This window comes from Silene latifolia, chromosome Y, assembly GCF_048544455.1.
Source record: "Silene latifolia isolate original U9 population chromosome Y, ASM4854445v1, whole genome shotgun sequence".
Classification (NCBI taxonomy): domain Eukaryota; kingdom Viridiplantae; phylum Streptophyta; class Magnoliopsida; order Caryophyllales; family Caryophyllaceae; genus Silene; species Silene latifolia.
The window spans coordinates 98,300,401-98,319,381 of NC_133538.1; the positions used below are offsets into that span (position 1 = coordinate 98,300,401).

General features: G+C 43.5%; 1 pseudogene; it reads right to left on the reverse strand.

Moving 5' to 3' along the window:
* Positions 1-1,655: 1,655 nt before the first annotated feature.
* LOC141628580 (prohibitin-3, mitochondrial-like) lies at positions 1,656-18,678 on the reverse strand (annotated as a pseudogene).
* Positions 18,679-18,981: the final 303 nt, after the last annotated feature.

An 18,981-nucleotide genomic window follows, 5' to 3' on the forward strand; every position in this document is an offset into this window, starting at 1 on the left:
GTTGACAGTCGGTGATTGAGATTGTTGGGATTGGTGTGATTGTGTGTGTGTGACGGTTAAGCTGTCTGTTTATCGTATTTTTGATATATATATATATATATATATAAGTTGTGTGATTAGTACTGACCCCGGTTGTTGTTTTGTAAAACCTGCGGTGATCCATTCGGGGATGGTGAGCAGTAATTGAGCAGGTTTGAGTTGAGTACTGGGATAGCTGGGATGTGCCACCGTCTGACGATAGAAGTCTTCCGCTGTAGCTTTATTAGTTTTATAACTTTTCAGTTAACTCAGTAGACAGTTGGTTTGAGAACTTGTACCCGTATTTTGGGATTTGGTTTCAGTTGTACTTTTCACTAAAGTTATATCATTTAAAGTTGTTTCGTTATTGTCTTATGAATATCATGCCTCGGGTAACCGAGATGGTAGCATCCTTATACCTGAGTGGTCCTCGACTCAATTTCTCTTTTTAATCATTTTATTTTATTGCTTTAGTTTAGTAAAAATCAAACAAACCCCATTTGGTTACTTAGACAGACTCGAATAGCAAATAGAACATATACAGCCTCCCTGTGGATACTCCCGACTTCCTTTACTGCATTAGCTAGTTTAGGCATGTTGGTTATCTTTTATTAGGTGTGCGATTAGGCTATCATATACTTTGAGCAAGCAAGCTAGAAGAATGACAGTTTGCTCAGATAGTAAAGTCATCATGCAAAATTATTCTTTAATACCAAGGCCGTCTAATAGCAAGTCCAAAATGTTCTTAGAACGGGCTCTAGTCCACACTTTTAGAGTTGAAGTTGCTAGCTAAATGTCCAGTTCGAGTACCATGAGCTACAAAGGTTAAGTTTTCTATAATATGGGACCTCAAACAGTCTTTTGGACCAGCTATCTCAAATTTATTTGATGTCCGTGGTTAATACAACAGCTTAAGATTTAACTAATCCAGTATGTATTCTTACGAGCTACAACCGACTTAGTTAATTTATTAACAGCTTCGCAGTCGTGAAAATTTAACTAATCTTGTACTTAGACGGCGTTATTATTCATACCAACTATACAATCTTATAGCAGCACCAGCTTCCCTTCGGCCAAATTAAAGTTGATCATCTGAGATACTCATGCCACTGCACAGCTGCACTAGAGTTAGAATGATCTTTAATTTCACTATTTCAGAATTATACTCCTATTTGTTTCGGCAAATCGGAAATCATTACAACATGCCCATCTTATATATAATAAGGGAGCCAAATAGATGAGATGATCTCTCAAAAAGAATAATCCTGAAGAAATGGTAGGCAGAATTGATTTACTTTCTTAAACTCGTACAAAGCCTAACTTACAGTCTCTTAGGACATTAGCAATAGACAAACCCCAAATGAGGTTTGTCTAATGCCACATCACTCAACACACAAACCTCTCTAACAACAAACCTCAAGACAACAATAGACAAACCTCTTAAATATAGACAAACTTCATAAAAACATACTACATGGGGTCCACTATCACTCACAACCAAAAACACAAATTGTATACAAAATTATAATCATTTTCATCTATGAACCTCTACCCTTATTCCCAACAATAAAGAGGTTTGCAATAAACCTCTAAAAAATACACAAACCTTTGTTGACAAACCTCTATTGTTGATGCCCTTAGCAAGCAGTAGAGGGCATGCCCATAAACATGCTCATCGCACCAGGGACATAAGTCACATGAGGACTCTTTGCCATGGCAGCCACATTTTCCTTCAGAGCCTCAATCTTCCTTAGCTCAATCAGGCCCATTCCTGATGCTGCAGTTGCCTCTGAAATCAACTTCGTGGCCTCACTTTTCTCCTTCAACCCTGATAACCGCTGCTCTCTTCTCCTGTTCAGACTTCATGACACCTTGACCGTTCAGCCTCCTGTTGCGCTACTTGCTTCTGCTCCACGGCTTTTCAGAATTCATTTCCATAGGATAGGTGAGAGATAGCAACATCATCTAGAATAATATTGAAATCCCTGGCCCTACATGTACAAGTTAAGTGTAAAGTATATGAGAATATTGTAATTGTATTGATGCTAATGATATTTACATTAAGGGTTTATATACTAGCTTACAAAAGATACTAGCCAATAATAACAAGATACAAACCTTAATTAGTGGAGCTAATCAAGGTAACAAATAACTAAATACAACAATAATATATGCAGGAGATATGTTATACAATCACGTTTGATTTGGTGTGATTTGTTCCTTGAATAGAGGAAGTTGATCTTGAGTGAATAATATCTTTTGATTGAGCAATATCTTTAACATTCCAGCTCAAGATGGACGGGCGATAGCGAAGGCCAATCTTGGATGAAAGCAATAAGAACCGTGGCTCGTGGAGCAGCTTAGTGAGGGTGTCCGCTAGCTTATCAGACCCGTTGATGTGTTGAACTCGAATTAGACCGTTGCGAATCTGTTCTTTGACAAGGTGGAACGCAAGTGCAACGTGTTTCATTTTGGAGTGAAAAACCGGGTTAGCCAAGTAGGTAGTAGTACTCAGATTGTCACAATATATCAACGGCGGAGTAGTAGATTTAATACCAAGTTCGAGTAGTAGATTTTGAAGCCAAATGAGCTCGGCAGTTGTGCTCGCAACAGCTCGGAACTCAGCCTCGGTAGAAGGGCACGAGACCGCCTTTTGTTTCTTAGAGGACCATGATATAGGATTACTACCTAAGTAAATAATATAACCGGTTGTAGAAAGGTAGTCATGAGGGTCACCTCCCCAGTCCGCGTCACAAAACGCATGGAGACATAGTTGTGTTGAGGCACGCAAATGAATACCGAGGTGTAATGTACAATTTAGGTAACGAAGCAGGCGTTTTAGGGCGGCCCAATGGGTGGTGGTTGGGTGAGTTAAAAATTGAGCTGATTTGTTGACAGAAAAGGCAATATCAGGTCGAGTGAGTGATAGATACTGCAGACTACCAACAATGGAGCGATAGTCGGACTCATTTTCGATTGGGTTGGTTAGGTCTTTAACAAGAGGTGGATGAGCAAGCATAGGGGTTGACGCGGGTTTGGAGTTTTCCATTTTGAATTTGGCAAGGAGATCATATAAGTACTTGGTTTGATTTAAATGTAACCCGTTTTTGGTTGGGGTGACTTCTATGCCTAAAAAATACGATAACGGTCCTAAGTCTTTTGGGAAAATTGGTGGGAAATTTTGGTGATAAAATCGGTGATGTGGTTTTTATGTGGTCCGGTTACGATTATATCATCAACATAAATTAAGACAAATAAAATAGTACTTGTTGTTTTGAAAATAAATAATGATGGGTCGGATAAGGAATTTCGAAAACCTGAAGCAATAAGGTAATTCTTTAACTCGGTGTACCAAGCACGTGGTGCTTGCGTAAGCCCGTAGATTGCTTTGTTGAGCCTGCAAACATAGGAAGGATTAGTGGAATCGATAAAGCCTGCTGGTTGAGCCATGAAGACGGACTCGGTTAGTCGTCCCTGCAAAAAGGCATTGTTAATGTCTATTTGGTGTAAGTGCCATTTTTGAGTGACAGCAAGAGTTAGAATCAAGCGAATCGTAGTAGGTTTGATGACGGGACTAAACGTTTTCGAATAGTCAATTCCGGGTCGTTTATGAAAGCCTTTAGTGACAAGGCGAGCCTTGTGTTGTTTGAGACTACCATCGGGGTTATATTTGATGCGGTATACCCATTTGCAACCCACAACGTTAGGGGCTTGGTGAGGTGGGACAAGGGTCCAGGTCTGATTTCGTGTGAGGGCATCAAATTCATCGGTCATCGCTTGGCGCCATAGAGGATGAAGGAGAGCTTGTTTAGTTGTAGTTGGGGTGGTGTGGGTGGTCGAAAGAGTAGCAGTATCAGCATGTTTGTTGGTTTTGAAATAACGTGGGTTAGGCATAATAATGTTATTGGAGAGACGGGTTCGATGGATGGGTGGTGGAGGTGGAGGAGGTGGAGGTGGAGGGGTGGAGGCAGCGGTGGAAACAGAGGATGGCGAGGTGAGAGGTGTTGCGACAGAGGGTGGCGAATCAGGAGGTGTCGAGGAGGGAGTGGATGAGGCAGAGGACGACGTAGCAGAGGTGGGCGAGGCAGGGGTTGATGAGGCAGGAGATGTAGGGGTCGGAGTGATGGGCTGGGTTGGTTGAGCAGCACGAGCAGGTGGGTTAATTGGTGGTAGGAGTGGAATAGTGAGAGTGCACCATTGACTTGGGGTATGGGTTGATGTAAAGGTCGAATTGGTTAAAGCAAGATAAGGATATTCGGTTTCGACGAAACGGACATGCCGTGAGGTGTATAAGCGATTGGTGATAGGATTAAGGCATAAATAGGCACTTTAAGTGTTTGAATATCCTACAAAGACACAAGGGGTCGATTTTGGTTCAAGTTTGTGGTTGGTATATTGTTTTAGCCACGGGTAACAGAGGCAACCAAAGGGTCGTAATTTGTGGTAATTTGGTTGTTGATTAAAGAGGAGTTTGTAGGGACACTGGTTGTTAAGGGTCGGTGTTGGGAGTCGGTTAATGAGATACGCGGCAGTGGAGAATGCATAAGGCCAGTATTTTGTTGGCATTTGTGCTTGAGTGAGTAAGGCTAAACCAGTTTCAACGATATGACGGTTGACACGTCTGTCGCGTACCTGTCAAAAATAAAACCTAACGGTCTCAACTAAAAATGTAGTAGAGGCAGTCGAGTATCGAATCCTCAGGGAGGTAATGCAACTACAGCTATCTATTTCTAATCCTATGGTAACAATTGGTGTTGATTAAATTTTTGGTTCTAAACTACGGAGTAAAAGGAAGAGAAATAAAGAGGAGAGCAGATAAGCAGGAAAATGATTTAAAACTATCAATAAGAGGGGGACATGTCGGGAACTCGGTTCACTACGGTAGTACAACAACTTAGCAGTAAATGACTCAGACGAACTAATGCGAGACGGATATTAGAAGGTCCTTTCGGTCCACTTCCCACCCTAAAATACCGCTAACTTAACTTTCGTCCTCATTAGGGTAGTCTACTGTTTATAGCAGGCCTATTTAGTCCAATCTTTCGATCCAGGATTAATTGTAGCCAGATTAATGGGTGACATAGAAGCGTGCACTCAACTAGGTCGGTAATTACAGTTATATTGCTATAGTGACAGAATCTCTTAGTCAATTCGTCTAATTCATTCACTACGTCGTCATTATTCTACCGCAGATCCCTAATCCCAACATGAAGGGAGATTAGCTACTCATGTCGATTATTAAACTAACAGCACACAAATTTCCAGCAGAAGACATAATGAAATAATAAATATAAAGCGCAATAACAGAAATTAGGGCAAAGAAGAACGATAACATAAACAGGAATTAAAAACAAAAGAAGGTTAATTATTATTAAAGAGAAGGAAGAGATTACAATCTAAGCGATTCCGGCGTAAAGAACCGAAATTCAATGAAGCAATCCCGGTCGCAAGAGCAACGTAAGAAGTAACAGTAGGTTCCTAATGTGTATGATAGTAAAAGAAAGATAGTAAAAAGGAATAAGTAAAGAGAGATGCCTAATTAACCTAGTAAACATAGGTTAAATAGGAAACAAACAATGTTTAGCGAAAATTAAACACACGGACTGAAGCAAAGCCCATGCCCGTGAAAAACCCCTCGATCGAGTGGATTAAACCACTCGATCGACCATCATCTCAGCAGGAGTCCCTCGATCGACCAGCAGGGTACTCGATCGAGGACTGGTCATACGCACCTTACTCGATCGAGGAAGGAATAGCTCGATCGAGCCTCTGGGAGCCAAAGGATTACTCGATCGTCCAACAAACAGCTCGATAGACCACCTGGGTCTTCAATTCAGCTAACGTCTTCACCAAAATGCCTCGTAATGCGTGCAACGACACTTCCAAGTGCAACATCTCACTCTGGGACAATCCCGTCTCCTCTAAATGCATGCAAAAAGGACGAAAAGGAGCATGGTTCCACCACTTTCGCGATCATTCCTATAAAAAGGACAAAATACACCAAAGTAGCCAATTCGGGGCAAAATACTATAAAAATAGTAGAGAAATGCATAGAAATACGTGCTGAAATAGGCCAAAAAGACTATACATTAGGCACGTATCAAATCTCCCCAAACCAAACCTTTACTCGCCCTCGAGTAAACTCAAAACTAAACTAATGGAACGGAAATGATAAATCAGAGCTAGCTTAACTTGTCTACTTGAACCAATTTAATGCAACAAAAATCAACAGTTGAGCCAAGCAGTCAATACGCAAACGAATTATAAGTCGTTCATAAATAAAGCCGACCTATCGACCTTGCAAGACCAACAAAATTGGACTCTCACGTGGTCACTCTTCTCTCATGAAGCAAAGGGCAAATGTTATATGTAAAAGAGAGAAAAAAAGACAGTCACTCGCCTAATCATGACCTACATAGCATGCATGCAACAAAGATGAAAGACAATTCAAGTACTAATGCACAAATTCCAACCAATTAATGTCCGTCACAGCCGAGGGTTTGCAAATAATATGGGAATAGTGAGGTTCAGGTGAGAAAAGGCAAAACAAGTTATGGAAATGTGGAGGTAAAAGCGTCAAGCTAGTTCCTAACAGGACCATAATAAACCATCCGGATCTCAAACTGACTGAAAGACTAAGTACTAGTGCCCTTCACTTGGCACAAAACTCACTAGACTCAAGGCACAATCTCCTCAAAAAAAAAATATAGAATAAGAGTGGAGGAGTCAGACGGTCACAAAGTTCCCTTTTTTAAACACATCGTCTGAAACAACTAACTGAAACAACCAACCCTCTTGTCGATTGTACATCTTCAAACATCTTCTCAACTCTGACAAGAGGGGACAACTTTTTACACAATCTCTATTTCTTTCTTTTGCTTATCAGCTCTTTTTCTGTTTTTTTCATATTTTTTCCATTCTTTTTTTTTTTTTTCTTTTTTTTTTCGCGTTTCTTTTTTTTTCATACTTTTTTTCTTTCTTTCTTCCTCCTTCCTCAACACAAACACCAACTCCAAACAGGAATTACAGACCAAACTGCAATGGAAAACATACCACAAAAGGACAGACTAACTAGCTTGACTAGGCAGGCTTAGTTTGGAATGTAGCTAATGGGTCAAAAGGGCAAGTTTTGGTCAATGTGGAGCTAAATGGGTGAAAGATGTAAAGAAAGGGGAATTTGCAAGACCCTCCCCGCATGTGACACCACCACAAAACCCGAATATGTGCATTTGACGAGAAATTGAATGTCATAAATGTGCAAATGAGACAAACATGCTATGCAAGGAGTACTACTCTCAAAATTCCTAATGAACTGGTCATGAATGTCACCAGTTATGGCTCTAAAACTCAGAATTTTTAAGTAGTTTGCCAGTTTATTAGGTCAAGTCTAAACAGTTAGCTATTATTTGAACAGAAATTCGTAGATTATGCGTATGACAAGGCTAAAGACTATCAATACAAGTGCAAGGCTCAAGTAATATGACAAGCTATAGTGCAATTTCATCACGGGAATCTACCGTTCCGACTCAACCTATATGCTAAAATAAACGTGAATTTTTTGAATTTTTCTAATTTTTTTTTTTGGATTTTTGATTTTTTGAAAATAAACAACAAATGCAAACTGAAAAATTAAACGTGAATGCAAAACAAATGCAGATCTGCAGACTCAAAAGGATGCAATACCCTCCCCAAACCAAAACGGACAACGCCCTCGTTGTCCTCCAAAGATCACCAAAGAGAAAAATGGGGGATGGGAGTATACAACCAATAAAATAAAAATAAAGGAGACGAAATAAAAAGAGTGAGAGAACATACAAAACACGAACTTCCCCAAACCACGGAACTGGGAAGTGAGTAGACCAAGATAACTACTCGTCGTCGGCACCGACCGTCTCTCTCGTACTCCGACTCAACAAAACAGTCTCCCAAACCAAAGAACAAACAAGGGGGAGACTCGGTCGTCATCTCGGCTGATCCTCCGGACCGGTGTGAACGGAGGGTCACTCTCCTCCTTTCTCGGAAGCTCGTCGGGCCGCTGCTCGGCTCGCAACCGCACCTCTCGTGCTCTCATTGTCTCCTCCACCTCCTCCTCCGAGTCGAAGAAAGTGGAGGGTACCCGTCCGCTAGGTATCGGTAGAAGGAAGGATGCGGCCACCCCTCTGGAATCGGTCGCCGGGCTCGGATATGGAACTCGTAGAGCGGGAATACGGCTAAAGCCATATCCGTCTCATCTCGATAATGTACCCACATATCCGAAAGCACGGCATCACGACGCCCTTGGTCCATGACCTCGGGCGCCTCTAAGACAGGAGGGCGGACAAAATTGGCCGGAAAAACCGAACCAGAAGGAGGGTCAAGTGGGGGTGGAGTGAGTGAAGGTGTAGGGGAGGCGTGGGGGTCGGTCCACTGGGCCTGAGTCGGGGCAGTCCGAGAGCTAGAAGATGCTCCGGCCTCCCGCTTCCTCTTCCTAGAAGAAGAAGGAGGGGTGAAGGTGAGGTGGTAGGTAGGTGGAGGTGGCCTCGCTCCTCCTCGAGAGAGAGCGGTAAAAGTGGCGGAAGGGTAGAGCACGGCAAGGTAAATGTACGTGGAACCACGGATCTTCCACGTCCTCGCACTCCCCTTCGCCTTTGGGAACCAGGTCAAGTCGATCATGGCATCCAGGTCAAGGTGAGCCATCTCGTCGGTGAAGTGAGTGAAGGGTCGATGGGGTAAAGGTGGCGGGCGATCCTAGTCACTAGCCCGCCAGACAATAGCGGTCTTGACCCGAGTCCCAATCCGTTCAATGCTTTGAGCTACCGGATAGGCAATGTTTAGAACAAACGCGGTACCGTAGTCAATGTTGAGGTACCCCGCGAGAATCGCTAGCTCGGTGTTGGTCACGTTATTGGACTCGGGCGCCCAAAAATGGTCTCTCCTAACTACGCAAGTAGTAATGGGCGCAGTAAGTGAATGTGAGCTCCCTTCCGTGAGTGGAAGGGAGTGTGAGAAAGAGCACCCAGTGGGCAAGGAGGTCTCGAGGTGGGGCGGTGGGACCGTCACGACTAGGCCCAAAACTCCGGCCAAACTTGGCCAAAGTCCGATGGTGCGACTCATTGCGGAGTCGAAAGTAAATGCAGGAACTGGAGTGGTCGGCAGCGTAAGAGTCGGTGTCAAAGGAATAGGAGCTAAAGAACTCGTACGTAAGGGTACGAATAGTAGCCTCCCGCATGGTAATCGACCCGACATACCCGTTCCGTTCAACAAACTACAGACCTCCTCATAAATGCCTAAGGTCTCTAGGTCGGTCCGCGCAAGGAAACGGGTGGAGGAGAGAGGGCAACGAAGTAAAGCGACTAACCGTTTCCGGTGAGCCTCAAGTGAAACGTCTGCGTGGCGACTTGATGCAGTGCGAGAGCGCCCTCTCCCGTAACAACGACCTCGAAGGGTGGAAGTGATGGCTAATCGCTAGCTTTCTTTGGTGTGGTCTCGGTGGCGGATACCAGTCATGCGGGAAATGGGGCTGAATCCGCATCCGAAAGAGAAAGGCCTGGTAGGAGTGATGGCCTGTGAAGCCTGAACCGAGCTCCCGGCTGAGCTGGCCGCGGAGTAAACTGTCCCTACAGCTGAGACAAGTAGAACTGGTGCGGCAATGGTGACCAAGGCGGAGCTAGTGGTAGCAAAGCAGGACCACGACTCGCTCACCGACGAGCCGGGAGGACGTACTAGTGGAAGGCACAGAACTCGCGTCCATCCTGCAAGATATCAAAGGGCACGAATAAGAAGGGATGCTGCTAACCGTGGCTAAAACAACCGCTAACCAACATGTGACAGCAAAAAGAATGGCCCTATTAGTCGAAAAATTCGACTTCCAGAATGCAAAACCCAACAATTCCTCAAACCTCGAATTACAGCATGTGAGTGGTGATAAAGTGACAAAATATGACCGCTAAGAAAGACTGAAATCAGCAAGGAACAGCATGCGGCAACATACAGTCTACTAGCAAGCGAAAAGCACTCACGGAACAAAAGTCCCAATAATTCACAGCGTATACGGGCGTTAGGGGACGGCAACGATTAACAACAGCAGAAAAGTAGGCATGGACTGAAGTTAAGCAAGCAAGGCAACATAGAAGCCGTCTAACAAATAAACACTCGACTTACAGGAACCCTAATCGCGGAATTTGCGCAAAACTCGAATTAAACATGTAGACATAGCGAGGAATTGCGAAAAGATCATCAACAAGCAAATTAAGGGCATATAAACACAATCAAATCAAAACAATTCGACTAGACATGGAATTTTCGAGCCCTAATTCAAAATCACCTCAAAAATTCGAATTAAATCAAGAGAAATTGCAAAGAGTGTGATAGAAACACTTACTTGATGATGATTATCCTAAAACAAGCAATTAAACTTCAAAAACAAGCAAGCAAGGCGGATTTTTAATCGAAAACCCGCGGAACCCTAATCCCTCTTAAAAACCGTGAAAACGAACACAAAATAAGGGGAAAACAAGGGGCTATTGAAGAATTAAGTGCTAGTGATAGAATGTTGGTGGTGGATTTGATAATTTTGGGCAAAAATTGGGGATTTGGGGGAAAATCAATCGCAATTAAGGGAGAGGTTAGACGGAAGTTAGGGATAAATGAAATAGAATTAGAAAAGTAAAGAGTTTTAAGAAAGAAAACTCCCGTTTACTGTTCACTTCACTCGATCGAGTGATTTTAAGTCACTCGATCGAGGACTTTTTCATGTCCCTCTGCTCGATCGAGTAAGGGACCTCTCGATCGACCATTCCTCTGTGGCCTTTCTTCGATCGATTAACCAGCCAGCTCGATCGACCCACTTGCCACTCGATCGAGTACAAAAAGTACTCGATCGAGGACTTCCTCGTGTAGACTTCTTTGAAATTCCGTCCTTTCTACCTTGAATTGCGTGCATCTTCCCCAAACCTGCATGAAACATATCCAAACATATCCCAAAATACCAAAAACGCAGAAAACACAGTCTATAGTCTTAGTCTACGCTAAAAAAAAATGTCTAAACTAATTGTCCTAATAAAAATGTAAATAAAAGAAATTCAAAAGAAATTCAAACGAATATCTATTACACTTTGTTACACAGGGCATTTCCCCGTTTAATTCCCATTAGCTTTCAGTAGCCCCTTCGTGGGCTTCTGACTGGAGGACGTCACTTCAGCGATACTGACCGTCGTCTTTGATTTCCATGAGCTTGAATTACTGTTTGTGACAGTAGGAGGAATGTAGTTCCCATCTATGTAGGTGCGAACTGTCTTCGTTCTCGCCCCTCTATCAGCTTCTTTGGCATCCTTGGGTCCAGCTTGATTGATAATGGTTGCACCCTGTCCCTTGACAGCTCCTTTCTTGCCTTCATCCGCACTGCCTGCAGGTAAGGACAACAGACGATTTTTTCTCCTTTTTGCTCTCAATCTGAGGCGGAGGGTTAACAATAATAGCAATATTCTCCAAATTTTCACCTGGAGTGTCAATAATAGGGTCAACAGAAGAGAGGGCATTGCAAGGCTGAGCTTGCATGGGAGCCCTCCGGAACTTGGACTGATGAAAATCGGCTCCTCATCCCCTACCCGAAATGTCAAAGTCTTCCCCCAACGTCTATTACTTGCGCACGGCGTGGACAAAAACGGTCTCCCTAAAATGATAGGGGTGTGCACATCTTCGGGGATATCTAAGACGACAAAATCGACGGGAATAAAGAACTTCCCGATCCGAACAGTCGTCTTCCGCTACACCTAGTGGCCGTGATAAACTACGGTCGGCCATCCGGAGCCGTCATGTTGGTGCAACTCAGTTTTGTCACACCAAGTCTCTTAGCTAGAGACAATGGTAAAACACTTACGCTAGCGCCTAAATCGCATAGCGCATTATCAATCAATTGCATTCCTATGTGACAAGGGATCGAAAAACTACCCGGGTCTGATTGCTTAAGAGGTAGCTTATTTTGAGATAGGGCTGACCCCATCTCAGTCAAGGCTATGGTCTCATTATCATTAATGGTCCTCTTACGCGCTAAAATCTCCTTCATAAATCGTAAATAAGAGGGTACCTTAGTCAGCAATTCAGTGAACGGCACGAAAACTTCCAAACTCTTCAAAAGCTCAACAAATTTGCTAAACTGTTGATTAATCTTGGTATTCTGCAACCGCCTCAGGAAGGGAACAGTAATTGGAATCTCGAGTCCCTTGTTTCTTGCCTCCAAAGTGTCTTCCGGAGCAAGTTCAGTATCCTTCGGACGCTTCTTACCTCTCGAACGAGGCCTTTCTGGTAATTCATCGCTTAAACGAGCACTATAAGACTCTCGAATAAGCTTCCCATCATCAATATCACTCGATCGAGCAATGTGTTCACTCGATCGAGCACCTTCTTCAGCAACTTCAGTCGATCGAGCAACATTCCCACTCGATCGACCATCTTCAGCTTCCAGTTCACTCGATCGAGCAGAAAGACTACTCGATCGAGGGCTATCCTCACTAATGTCACTCGATCGAGCACCAGTCTTCAGTCGATCGAGTAACTGCTTCGTCGTGAGCCCCTTTTTCTTAACAGAACACTGTTCATCATCAGTTACAGCTATTTCCAGGTCTGATTTCTTCATTTCTGGTCCCTCATAAGAAAGACCGCTTCTCAACTCTATCAAATGTACCGTCTCATTTGGGTTCTTGTCATTTTGAGTCGGTAAATGACCGGGCTTCCTTGAAGATTGATTTTCAGCCAATTGGGCAACTTGAGTCTCAAGTGCCTTGAATGCCGTGTCCTTCTAATGTAATTGCTTTGCAATGGCTTGCATCATGGACTTTAACTCACCTATCTCGCTCACCCCACTAGATGACGAAGCACCTTGGTTAGGAGGGTTGAAAGACGGAGGCTTCGATAGCCTTGTTGCTTCCGTGCGGAGGAATATAGAAGCTGCGCTGCTTGATTTGGAGGAGCGGTGGGATTGAGTACGTTGTTCTGATTACTCCACCTCAAATTGGGGTGGATATTCGGCTCGTAATGAGTGTTGTTTTGCCTGTAGTGTTGAAAGGCAGCACATTGCTCATAAGGACTAGGACAATAATCAGCGACATGTCCATCTACCCCACATCTCGTGCATGCACGAAAGGACCGTCTCGTCATGGCATTAACCAGGTACATCCCGGCTTGAGAGCTCCCCTAGTTCATACTTGTCGAACCTAGCAAAGTAAGGGCTTCTAATGCGGCTCTCAAGAGGATTCAGCGCTCTCCTTTGGTTTCCCCTTGAATTCCCGTATTCACCACAGTGAGTGGCTAAATCATCTATGATTTTCCATCCCTTCGTCGGCCCCAAGTTGTCGGAAAATCGACCGTTGGTTGCTGCATCTAGTATAGCCCTCTGATCATCATATAAACCATTGTAAAAATGGTTGCACAGACTCCATTTTTCGAAACCGTGGTGTGGTATGGTACGCACTAGTTTCTTAAAACGAAGTCATGCCTCGTGGAAGTTCTCGTCGGGCCCCTGTTTGAAACTCGTTATCTGAGCTCTGATGGCGATGGTTCTCGAAGCAGAGAAATACTTTTTATAAAACGCCAATGCTAGCGAATTCCAATCTGTTATCTTTGTGGCGGCTTTGTCTAAATCCTGTACCACTCCCTTGCAGCATCGCGGAGTGAGAAGATGAACATAGTTTCTTTGATCTGATCACCGTGACGCCGGTGGGAGGAGGTATGGAGCAGCGATAATCAATGAAGGTCTCCATATCTTTGAGTGCGTCTTGATTGCAGCTCCCCGAACTGATTTTCTCGACCATATTGATGTATGCGGGCTTAGGCTCGAACTTCCGGCATCTCCGGCAGATTCGAACCCTTTATAGAGATTGTCGGCCGTGGGCTCGGAGTGACTAGCAATGGTTGCTTCCTCAGCCATTTCGGGAAATTCTGGGAAAGTGATAGACTCAAGTGATATATTGGAAACTGGAGAAGACGGTGGATTGTCTTCGAAAAGCTCGTTCTCGTAAAAGTTACCACGAGAACTAGGCTCTTCCTCTGCCTGTTGCTCTTGAAATAGTCTCCTTTTTACGCGCAGAGATCTCTCAATCTCGGGATCAAAAGGTAGAAGTGGCCCACCTTGCGACCTGCGCATAAGACGAAACTACAGACAAGATATGAGAATAGTCTAAGGAACGATGTTCCTTAAACTAAAAGAAGAATTAAAAATAAACAAATAGTAAATTAAACAGTTGCCTCCCCGAAACGGCGCCAAAATTTGACACGTCCGTCGTGTACTGTCAAAAATAAAACCTAACGGTCTCAACTAAAAATGTAGTAGAGGCGATCAGTATCGAATCCTCAGGGAGGTAATGCAACTACAGCTATCTATTTCTAATCCTATGGTAACAATTGGTGTTGATTAAATTTTTGGTTCTAAACTACGGAGTAAAAGGAAGAGAAATAAAGAGGAGAGCAGATAAGCAGGAAAATGATTTAAAACTATCAATAAGAGGGGGACATGTCGGGAACTCGGTTCACTACGGTAGTTCAACAACTTAGCAGTAAATGACTCAGACGAACTAATGCGAGACGGATATTAGAAGGTCCTTTCGGTCCACTTCCCACCCTAAAATACCGCTAACTTAACTTTCGTCCTCATTAGGGTAGTCTACTGTTTATAGCAGGCCTATTTAGTCCAATCTTTCGATCCGGGATTAATTGTAGCAGTTAATGGGTGACATAGAAGCGTGCACTCAACTAGGTCGGTAATTACAGTTATATTGCTATAGTGACAGAATCTCTTAGTCAATTCGTCTAATTCATTCACTACGTCGTCATTATTCTACCGCAGATCCCCTAATCCCAACATGAAGGGAGATTAGCTACTCATGTCGATTATTAAACTAACGAAGACACAAATTTCAATGAAAGACATAATGAAATAATAAATATAAAGCGCAATAACAAAAAATTAGGGCAAAGAAGAACGATAACATAAACAGAATTAAAAACAAAAGAAGGTTAATTATTATTAAAGAGAAGGAAGAGATTACAATCTAAGCGATTCCGGCGTAAAGAACCGAAATTCAATGAAGCAATCCCGGTCGCAAGAGCAACGTAAGAAGTAACAGTAGGTTCCTAATGTGTATGATAGTAAAAGAAAGATAGTAAAAAGGAATAAGTAAAGAGAGATGCCTAATTAACCTAGTAAACATAGGTTAAATAGGAAACAAACAATGTTTAGCGAAAATTAAACACACGGACTGAAGCAAAGCCCATGCCCGTGAAAAACCCCTCGATCGAGTGGATTAAACCACTCGATCGACCATCATCTCAAAGAGTCCCTCGATCGACCGGCAGGTACTCGATCGAGGATCGGTCATCGCACCTTACTCGATCGAGGAAGGAATAGCTCGATCGAGCCTCTGGGAGCCAAAGGATTACTCGATCGTCCAACAAACAGCTCGATAGACCACCTGGGTCTTCAATTCAGCTCACGTCTTCACCAAAACGCCTCGTAATGCGTGCAACGACACTTCCAAGTGCAACATCTCACTCTGGGACAATCCTGTCTCCTCTAAATGCATGCAAAGAGGACGAAAAGGAGCATGGTTCCACCACTTTCGCGATCATTCCTATAAAAAGGACAAAATACACCAAAGTAGCCAATTCGGGGCAAAATACTATAAAAATAGTAGAGAAATGCATAGAAATACGTGCTGAAATAGGCCAAAAAGACTATACATTAGGCACGTATCAACGGTGGCGACGCTCCGCGAACCCATTGTGTTCGGGAGTGTGTGGTGGTGATGTGAGATGGGTAATACCATCGTCAAGTAGGTTCGGAGTAATTTTAATATATTCACCGCCATTATCGGAATAAAATTGGCGGATAGGGCGGTCGAAATATTTTTCTATGATAGCTTTAAATCGATGAAAGGTGGTAGCGGTGTCGGATTTATTTTTTAAGGGGTATAGCCAGAAATAATGGGTAAAATGGTCAACGAAAATGACATAATATTTGTATGCATCTTCGGATATGATTGGTGACGTCCAAACATCGGAGTAAACAAGGTCAAATGGTGCGTGAGATTGAAGGGTAGAAAAGGAAAATGGTAGTTTGTGGCTTTTGTTAATCAAGCAGGAATTACAATGCGATAAATCAGAAATATGAAAATTAAAACTAGAACTTAATAAATGTAGAATCGAGTTTGAGGGGTGTCCTAAACGAACATGCCACAAACTGCTCGAGGATTTATTGGCTGCTAGGGCTTGAGGCGGCTTGGTGTAGGGATTCCATTGGTATGATCCATCAATAAACGGTCCTTCAAGCAGAGTTTCCCCCGTCTTGATTTCCTTAAAACAAAAAGAGGTAGAGGAAAATAAGGCATAAGCATGGTTATCGGTGCAAAATTGTGATACGGAAATTAAAGGTCGAGAAATGTGAGGAACTACAAGAACATTATGAAAACGTAAAATATGACTAGATGTAGGGATAGAAAATGAACCGAGATGGGAGATAGACAAGGACGAGCCGTCACCGATTACGAGATCGTCGGGTCCATCATATGGGGTTTGAAAAGCGAGGGTGTTGAGATCGTTGGTGATATGGTTGGAGGCCCCGCTATCAATGAGGTATGAGGTGGAGGGTCCAGTCGAGGTGGTGGCAGTGTGAGCGGTGGGGCGTGGTTGTCGAGTGGGAGGTGGAGGGAACACAACGTTTGGGTAGTCCCTCTTAAAATCAGGACAATAGCTAATAACGTGGCCAGTAGTACGACAATATTGACAACGGCCACGAAACGGGTTGGAGTTCGAATTGTTGTTGGATTGGCCACGGTTTTGAGGATTGGGTTGATAGGTGTTGTGGGTTTGGTGTTGATGACGGGACTGGTTGTTAGTGGTGGAGGGTGAGTAGCGTGTGTTATTGTTGTTGTTGGTGTGATGATAGGGTCGGGTGTAGGCGGCGTGAGCCGAGGGGTTAAAGGCGGCATTGGCTGCCGGAGGTGGTTGATTTTTAAGGGTGAGTTCATGTTGAATTAGTTTTTCATGGAATAATTCAAATGAGATGGGTGAGTCACGGGCACGAACGCCATCGATGACGGGATAATAAAGCTTGTAGTCGAGGCCATTGATGATATGTGAGGTTATATCTTCGACGTCGACGGGTTTGCCTAATTGTGCTAATTGGGTTGTACATTCTTTGATAGCAAGCATGTACTCGGATATGGTTTTTCCGGCATGGGTGATGGTGCGAAGACGATCCTTCAATTGTAGGATATGTCCTCGGGAAGGGTTGGCGTAGGTCGTGGCGAGGGTAGTCCAAGCCTCATGCGAAGTAGTGGCATCGAGGAGGACGGGTTGAACAGCCGGGTCAAGGGTGCCTGCTAAGGCGCCTAGGATTAGTTGGTCCTGATGAAACCAAGTTTCATAGGCGGGGTTGGGAATTGGTTGAGGGTCGGGTTTGGTGGTGGTAGCAGCTGGTGTGGTGGTTTTGGGTGGTGGTTTGACAGTTCCATCGAGGTAAGCAAAGAGGCCGTAGCCAAGGAAAAGGCGACTGATTTGGTAATGCCAGGCTTGGTAATTTGTCGGGGTGAGTTTAGTACATGTGGGAAACGAAACGGAGAGAAGGGGTTTGGTTGGTTCAGCGGAATTGGGTATTTGGGCGCTGGTGGTTGCCATGGGTACACCGACGGTGGTTAGGGCAGCGGAGATGGTAATTAGTATGAGGATCGATGCGATTCCTGATACCATGTAAAGTATATGAGAATATTGTAATTGTATTGATGCTAATGATATTTACATTAAGGGTTTATATACTAGCTTACAAAAGATACTAGCCAATAATAACAAGATACAAACCTTAATTAGTGGAGCTAATCAAGGTAACAAATAACTAAATACAACAATAATATATGCAGGAGATATGTTATACAATCACGTTTGATTTGGTGTGATTTGTTCCTTGAATAGAGGAAGTTGATCTTGAGTGAATAATATCTTTTGATTGAGCAATATCTTTAACATTAAGTATCACATCAAAATACACTTTATAGGTGAGTTTATACGACATACAGTATACAACGGCCTTTTTATACCGTAAGCACTTCATTGTTACTATCATTAGATGAAATGCGTAGCATATAAGAGGATTGTTGTTGTACGCTTAGACAACAGTTACACAGAAGACAAAAAGGAGATTAACAAACAACCTTTTGATCAAGCTATCTCTAACAAGAGCAGAAACCTGAGGGCGATCAGTAAGAAGTTGATCAGCATTAAACTGAGCAACAACAGCCTTCAACACCTCATTACCAATACTAGGAAGCACCTTATAATCATACTCCAACCCAAGTTGCTGAAAAATGGCAGTAAGTTTCGCCTCATCAGGGCGGACTCGTACTGTTAGATTCACCATCTGAAGGTCCTTAGTACCTGTCTACCTGACATGGAGGAGAACTCATGAGGTCGGGTTCGGATATCGAAGGTGAACGGTTTTTGGAGCAATGGGATCTTGAAATGAGTCCCCTCGCCTATAGTGTCCTCTAAGACACCCCCAAAACGGTCGAATATAATGGCTTTTTGGCCGCCATCGACCGTGTAGAAGGTGGAGCTAACGGCAGCAGCGCCAATGCCGAGAGGGAGTATGGCGCGGGCGAGCGGAATTAGGAATGGGATGGCTTGTTGGGGGTTGAATTGAAGGGTTAGATCCGTATAAAACCCATTAAATTTAAGGATTATAACATAAATTTAATATGTGATTTATAGTCATAAAACGAAAAGCATAAAGAAACGATTAAGCAAGAGAAATCAACCTCGGGTCCTTTGATGCACGGCGTAAAGAACAGAAATCAACAGCGATTCCCTCCTAATTGTTGCACCCAAGATGTCCGGGATATGCCCTTGTGCTAGAAGTGTTCTCCGATTGCCTTGCAATATAGGGAGAACTTGATGTGAGTTTATGTTGGATGAGAGATCCGAGTTTCGAGAGGCACAATT